This window comes from Pygoscelis adeliae, unplaced genomic scaffold (assembly GCF_000699105.1).
Source record: "Pygoscelis adeliae isolate BGI_AS28 unplaced genomic scaffold, ASM69910v1 Scaffold361, whole genome shotgun sequence".
Classification (NCBI taxonomy): Eukaryota; Metazoa; Chordata; class Aves; order Sphenisciformes; family Spheniscidae; genus Pygoscelis; species Pygoscelis adeliae.
In genome coordinates this window covers 2,760,828-2,768,896 of record NW_008824187.1, presented here as the reverse complement: position 1 = coordinate 2,768,896, position 8,069 = coordinate 2,760,828, and the positions used below count along the sequence as shown (strand labels likewise).

The following is an 8,069-nucleotide window of genomic DNA, read 5'->3' as shown; positions in this document are numbered from 1 at the left end:
TGATTCTCAAGTTAGGACAGAACAGGTCCTTCCTTATGCAATCTCCTGGTCTTGCTCACAAAGAATAAAAGAATAAAAGAATTGATTCCTGCAAACGATAGGTTAAATATCTCCTACCAATCTCTAAACCTAGGAGTGAAAAAGCAAGAAAATAGCTATTGCCTATCTGACTTCTTCCATCGTCTTGTTTCTATACTGTATACATAGAGGACCCTTTTGAACCGAAGTTTATTTTGATTTCTCAGTTTGTTCAAGCATAGAATCTTTAAGGTAGATGCGTGACTGTAGCTCACTGTAGCAGGACTCTTTGTATGTCTCAAATGCGATACACAAGATGCATAACAACCTTTTTCTTATTGCTAAACTTATAACTGATCTGCAAGAAACATCGTTTAGTCTAAAGAATGGATGGAGAGTTATTGCAGTGCTGACACCCTCCAGCTGAGGTCAGGGAGCCAACCTTGAGATTTCGGTGGGCTTAAGGAAAATATTGTCTGGTCTGCCTGTCCTTCATCCCTTTTCATTTCATATTCATTTATTGAACAGTCTTTTCAATTAAGCAACTCAGATTTTATTAACATGATACTAACAATCAGAACTTCTAACAGAAAGAATTTGGTATAATCAACGTGTCATGCTTCATGTGTTCAGGCGTGTTGGGCACTGTGTCACCACTGCCAATTTGTTACGTAGATACCAGTTTCAGACTTGGACAGGGTTTGTGGCACCTACTCAGACTTTGATTTGTAATTTTGTTAGGGTTGTCTGCTCTAGCCCGAGAGCAGAACAGCAGAGATTCTCCCTGAAAATTGGGTGTAGCTATGTAATTATATTTTTATGTGTAGCTACATACAAATTCCTGATACATTTTCAGCTGCTTGTGGTATTGTTTGCTTTCTGTCTTAAATTATGATGTTGGGATGCAGTGCTTAAAAGAGTTTAGACATGGCTATCAACTTTTCGTGGTAGTTGTGGCTAGCTTGGAAAAGCAATTTGACTTTTCCAGTATGAGCTTTATAGCATTATTAATGTTTTTAGGGGACAAAAAAGTTTAATGTAGGCCACTGCAAAAACAAACACCCTTTTCCCCAGACACATGCATGCATATGCCAGGAAAAAAAGGAAGGTTTTGAACTTTGTCCTTCATAAATTTTAAATATAGATATTTTTGATACATACAGTGTAATTTATCAAGCAAATGAAAGACACTACTTTCCCATGCTTTTGGACTATGTATCTGGGCTTTGATACATGTGACCTCTGTGCATTAATTTGTGCGTGTGTATGAATTGATAGTCAATCAGTGTTCTGAGTGGCAGAAACTGTAGTAAGCCTTGTGGAGCAGAGGTACATTAGAAGCTTTTGTTCACTACTTTGGTTTATTTCTTCCTTTATTGAAAGTAAATAGCTTTTAGAGAGGACTTAAACATGGAAGAATGAACTTAAAACCTCCTCCTTTCTCCACTTCCTCAAAACCTAGTAAGACAGACTTCTGTTGAATCTGGAAAGTCATGTGTGGGTTCCACCCATTTTAATTTTTATCCTGTTAGTGCTGTTCTAGAATTACAGTGCTTACTGTACTGTGAATTTTTATCTTAAATGAGAGAAACATCAATAATACATCTTTTATTTTTACAAGGCAGAAATGTATTTTCAGTCAGCTTGGTTTTTGAGGGGAAATTGTAGCTCTGAAATGTTTGTTGAATTGCCTTTTAGTGGTGTGGTTTTGTTTGTTTTCCCTGTGCTTGTTGTTTTTGGTAGAAAGCATGATATATTTGATTTCTTTAGCCTAAAGACTAAACACTGATTGTTTTTAATCTGAACATGCAGAAGAAATTCTGATACAGTTTATTTCTGAAGAATTATGTTCTTGGGTAGGTTAATGTAAGCCTTTGTTCTATGTTCTTCCTTTTCTCTGCAGGCAATGAGTATAAAGACAGGTTAAAAAAGAACTGAAGGCATTGAGAATAACTATTGTGATTAGTCAGCACATCAGGTGTTTTGATTGCTGGGAAATATGTGATCAAATTATGCAGTTTCTATCCTCTAGTGTGGTGAAGGTAACAGCAGTTAATATCTTTGTGTCAAAGTCCAATTGATAAGAGTCAGATTTAAGAATTTTGAGTGCTTGAGCTAATGCCAGCCTGACTGCCCCTTGGAATTAATATTTCCAAAGCAGATGGTTGGTTCTGGAGTTTCTGTGGCATCAGGCTGGGGTGAATAGAAGCAATATAGCTGAATAACAATTCAGGTAATTAGATGGTGAGTAATTGGTAGTGTTTAGTGCAAAATTCACCTTTTTTTTTTCTTTTTTTTTTTTTATTTCCATCCTGCTGTTGTATTGTTAGTCTTATAAGCTGTATCATCCTTAGTATCTACAAATATTAAATGCTTTTCCTAAATTTTTCTATAGATGGCAGTGCAGCTTTTACTGGGTAATCTTGGATTAGGAGTGTTTTGACCATTTTTGAAAAGGCAACTTTTGCAGAGGGGATTTTATTTAGGCTTCTGGAATGGCAGCCAGAATAGGAAGACAATGAAAGGAGCTTGCTGGTTACTCAATCTTCTTGTTCCTTTTTTGGGAGAATAAAAGCAGATATCTTTGCTAGCCTCAGTAGAGCTTGGTTTTAAGGACATGGGGGGGGGGCAGAAATTTTGCCTCTTAGGACAACCCTTCTGTTCTTCACTAACTGAGCCAACAGCTATGGAGAAAATGTGCAATCCAGTATTAGAGGTTTAAATGTTACACAAATCCAAATAACTTCTCATAAGACGATGCCAAGGGGACTTACAGTGAAGTAGGACATGCTTTTTTTTTTTTGAGACCTTGTTGGGATGAAAATGCTTTTATTCTCTAATTTATAACAGAAAATAATTTATTCCACTATCCCTACTTTTGTTTCACTTCCAGTTTTGAAGGCAACAAATCAATTGGTTAACATTCTAAGAACTGAACTCCCTTCAAGTTTTTAAGTGTTCATTTAATTGGTGTTCCTTATACTCCTTTCAACAATTGGTCTTTGCTGCTAAGCACCAAATCACTGATGCTACTTCTGCTCAGTTCTGTGTGAGAAGACTGATGCTTAGCAGAACAGTTGTGATGGCTCTTTAAATTAACAACATGGACAATATTTGTCTATATGTATTCTCATTTAACATGTAGCTGTACTGTTTGCTCATGTTGTGTGTTTCAGCTACCTACTTTAACACCACCTAGCTGCTTTACTGTCTCATGGCAGAAAGCTGCTCAACAATGTGAGGTATAACTTTTGCTGTGTTTTGTTTGTAGTTTGTTTGGGTTTTTTTGGTTATTTGTTTTGGGTTGTTTTTTTTTTTAATACAGGCTTTCATCAATTCTGTTGCTAGATTGCTTTAGGTCAGGGGCCAAGTTAAGGGTTATAATTGAAATGTCTCTTCATTTTACTGCCACTGAGTGAGTAGTTATAAAAGAATCTTAGATTACAATTATTTAAAAACAAAAAAGCCTTGCAAACAAAATTAAGAGTTAGATTACAAAAGAAAGGGGGGAGGGGGGGAACCAAAACGAAAACCCAAACAACAAACCTTGATGTGGATCTACACATTTGTTGTGTCTCTAGGTTTGAATTGGGCTCATGATTGTAATGTAACTGTCTTCATTAAACAAAAAACAAACTGGTCAATTTACAGAGCCAAGCTGAAATCAAGATTTTTAAGAGTTCTTAGTTCTTAGATGAATTCTGTTTCATTGGAGGGGGAGATTGTATTAGTATTTTGCTTGCTTGCGCGTATTCAGTTAGCAGCTGAGAGAGTTAGCATTGCCTCAGTAGAAGTCTGGTAATTACACATCTGAAGGACTGAATGTCTGATTTTTACAATGATCTTTGAAATAGCTGTTTAGGACTGAAGTCACTTTACTTCAGAGTGCAGGAAACATAAATGTGTGTTCTCCTATTTCTTGGAATGAGAACCTGGGCTACAGTCTAGTAGATCAACCTTGCTACACTTTTGCTTTCATTAATTTTTGTCTGGAAATATTGTTCAACATACAAACAATGTAGCCTAAAGCATGCATCCTAGCTGGAGCCTTATTTCTCCTCCGCTTGACCAATAATGAAGCACTCTTGCTGTAGCAAGGTTTGAGCTGTTTTGTTTTCTCCTGTCCATTGTATTAAGTAGACACATGAGAAACATAAGTTTTAATACGTGTTTGTTCAGAGTGAAGCTTTGAATATTTTTGGAAAGTCAAAGTTCTTATTTACATCAAGAACAGGATAGATAATACAGTTCTAACTGTGTGTTTTGTTCTGAGGTATGTGCTTTTTTTAAAGACGCTACAATATTCTAGTGCATAATAGTTTGCAAGAAGTAAAAATTCAAACTGAAAATATTCCAGTAGCTTTGGCTTCTCTAATACTCTCTAGAGAACAAGTTGTTGTGGTGTGTTGTGTTGTTTTTTTGGTTTTTTTCTCTTTTAAAGCGATTTCATTTGGGCAAGTAGGTTTAGACAGGAAACTTTTATGAGTGTTCTCTCTATTATCAGGTCATATCAAGACCCTATCTTAGAAAAAGACAAAAGAGATCGGGTCCTCTGACCCCTTTTTACTGTAGGATCTAGTAACAATATGAATGTTTGTGCTATGTCAATTTTTACTGAAATAAATAAAGCCAGTATTTTGTGTATATACAGAGTGAGCATCGATGTAATTATAAGGATATAGGATTATGGAATAATAATTGAAATCTGGCTTGAAGAGACAGCTGGGTTTTAGCTGCTTTGCTGAGAATTTAATTGCTCTTGGGATGAAATCTGGAATCTGTTTTGTCATTTATTGACATGTGGCCAGAATTTTAGCTGGAGTGTGAAATAGTTACATTTTTTCCTTCTTCCTGGGTAATTTTTGAAATCTCATAAGATTTTGTTTTTTATTTTGTTATTTTTTTTTTTTTCCCCTTTGTGATTGAAACTTGGGAAAGGACAATTTTGGATTAGTTTTTGAGACTGGGCAGAATGCTTTCTGGTTCGAGAGGCATAGGTACTCATAGTGAAATATGCTCTACTTCTTAGAGAAAGAGAAAATAAGCTTGCTAAAATAGCATTGTTTAGTTCAATCACTAATTCCTTACAGTAGTTTTATTTATTTACAAGTAATTTAGTGTTAATTGCCTTAATTTTTTTAATAATTCACTTCTCAAAATGACTTTATAGTAAGCTTTAAATTGCTAGTTTGATTTCTCAAATGGGTAATTTATTATGTGAATAATTAACTTGTACACACATTACACACATTAATACAATGTGTTACATTACATATGTTACATTACATATGTGTTACATACAATTAACTTGTTATGTGTGTATTCCTAATACATTTACTTCTGTAGAGTGAAGTGTTCTAGGTATTGTCTTCTACCGATCTTCCTTTCTTTAGTTGTACATTCTCTTCAGGAGGTTAATGCCAAAGCCATAGTTCTTGTTCTATGAGAAGCTGGACTTTTTAAGTTTTGGACTCTTTTGTTACAGTTGTAAGAAAAATACAAGTGCAAGTAAGCTTAAGATAACATAAAAGTATGGAATAAACCAGCTATTCAGATATATAAGGATTGTTTTTTAAAGTAGTATTTGGGAGACTTTTATGAAGTGTGAATCCCTAAGAGGTTACCATTTGAGACAAGATATGTCTTTGCCCAGTGTGGTTTTTTTTGATGGAACTATGTAATACTACGATAGAAGTGCTGAAATTATTTCAGAAACAGTACAATGCTAATTCCAAACAGGTAAATACTGAGTCTCCATACTGTGCTAGCAGCACTATGTAACAGCCGCTGGAAGCATTTTCAGCACAAAATCTTTCTGAATTAAAAGCAATGTTTACAGACTTGAACACAATTTAAGTAATGTACTGAAAATGAGTTGCATTCTAATGAAGTTTTTCATAAGAAGCAGCGGTTTATTTACTGAGGCATACTCAGTACAAAGTATTCAGAAGATCTTATGCTTCATTTTCATCCATTTAACAGGGTGTAGTGAAACTAAGTATGTATCTTTTCTTGACACAGACATTTCTTTTTGCTATAACTTTCTAAAAAAAGCAGCCTTGAAATGAGCCTTTCAGGTACCAAGGTAGTTACAAGAAGCATACATAAAAAGCAGTTTCCATCTAATGAGCTAGTTGAAATTTGATTCTTTTTTTCTGCTTTTCATGTTGCTAGTGAAGTGTCTTAAGATTTTAAGATGCTGAAGGTAAATGTAAAAGAAAAGTTAAAAAAATAACCGCTTTGATGTCAAATCTGCATTTTCATATGAAAGAATATATACATATAATTTTATTATTGAAACAGAGACTCTTAAATTTATTTAGGTTTTCATAGTATCTTTACATAAGCCATTACTGAAACCCCTAGATTTCCAACATCTAAGGCTTTTTTCCTCGCCATTCTTGTATTTGCTTTTCTGTCTGCAAGTTGATACTAAAATCCTCCATTAGCGAAGATGTTCCAGTCAGGAAAGACTTGCACGCCATTCAGCTCGCTCTTTTTTTTTCCCCCCCCCCAATAAGAGACAGAATCAACCGAATATTTTTGTTCACCGATAGATTGAGTGTACTTGCTATTAGTATAGAAAATAGTTCAACGATCTATGAGTAAAGATACTCCAACTGCTGATCTGCCACACTTTGTGACCTTGAGTGAGTCTTATGGAGCCTTACTTGTCTATTTTTAGAATAATGGATGAATTAAAAATGAATAGTAAAACTTGGTATTATCATCAGTATGTATTACATTATTGATATATTTGTGGTTCAGCAAAGACCAATAAAGATCTTTCTCAAAGCAGAGGACAGCATTAAAAAAAGACACTTTTATCTTTTGTGACAGCCTGTACTCAGATGAACAGTGTTGACTAATTGCATTTCCTCCTTCGTTAGGATACTTGTCTTCTGGCTAATGAAAGGTTAAGCTAATACAGAGAATTAATTGCATTGTGTGCTCCTATGATGCTTCCTTAAAGTAGTTTGTGTACTTCAATTGGGCACTTCCTTAAGAAGGGTCTGAATTTGTTCTGTGCCTGAAACCAAAGGATGGTTTCACCTCAGTCAGTGCCATTCTGACTTGAATTCATTGTGACATTAATAAATACACACTTCTAATTTTGTTTGTGGTTAGATTTTTTAAAAAATTTATTTCTTTGCTAGAGAATTTGGTATAGTGACAACTAATTACGTGACTAGATGCCCAGTACTTTAGTGAGGGAGTGAGGTTGAAAGGAAGGAAAAGGCATTATTCCTGTGGTATAACAATATTTAAGTATGATGGCTCTAGGCTTGGGGAATCTTGTCATACCTATATTAGAGAAGTTTGGATTTTGAAGTTGTTGGTTCCACCTGAAAATGCTGCCTAACAAGCCTGTGAGACCCCAAACTTTTTAGTCTTTCTTGCTGCTGCCTCCAAGTTTATCTGGCCACTGTTGTGATGTAACTGGACCACAGAGGAGGAAACTGGGCCATCTATCCCTATAGGTATGTGAATCGATATTCAAATTCATTAGTATGTCAGAGCAATGAGACTGTCTGTGAGAATGTAAAGGGGGAGGTAATTTTATCTACCTATTACCTAGAAAGTATTCAAACAAACCAATGATAAAGGCAATTCAGAAATCATCTGATGGAGATGTGTAGGTCTGTGTGGGCAATAATTGAAATTCTCAGTGGCATATCTGTCTAACTGGGGGTGGACACACTGTAGAAAACAAAAAAGTATCAGTGAACCTCCTGGGAAGTGACTAAGAGCAAACCCAGAGGGTGCCAGATATTTGCAATTTGTATTGTACCTCCTTCTACATTTCCCTCTGTGCCCAGCATACTGGAAACCATTTTTATGGACAGAGCTGTATAGCACACAGCATCACTAATGTGGAATGGCAGTATGGAGTTCCATATTTCCTTCTTCTGCTCAGAGACTTTTCAGACCGGCCTGGCTGAACGGGGAGCTCTTGCTGGGACTCAGGAAAAAACGGAGAGTTTACCACTTGTGGAAGAAAGGGCAGGCGACTCAAGAAGAGTACAGGGATCTCATTAGGTCATGCAGAG

At 35.7% G+C, this 8,069-nt stretch overlaps 1 protein-coding gene across 2 annotated transcripts in view; it reads left to right on the top strand.

Moving 5' to 3' along the window:
* Positions 1 to 8,069, top strand: part of CCSER2 (coiled-coil serine-rich protein 2) — a 75,377-nt gene that overhangs the window by 17,331 nt on the left and 49,977 nt on the right. The gene's annotated exons all lie outside the window — the stretch shown is intronic.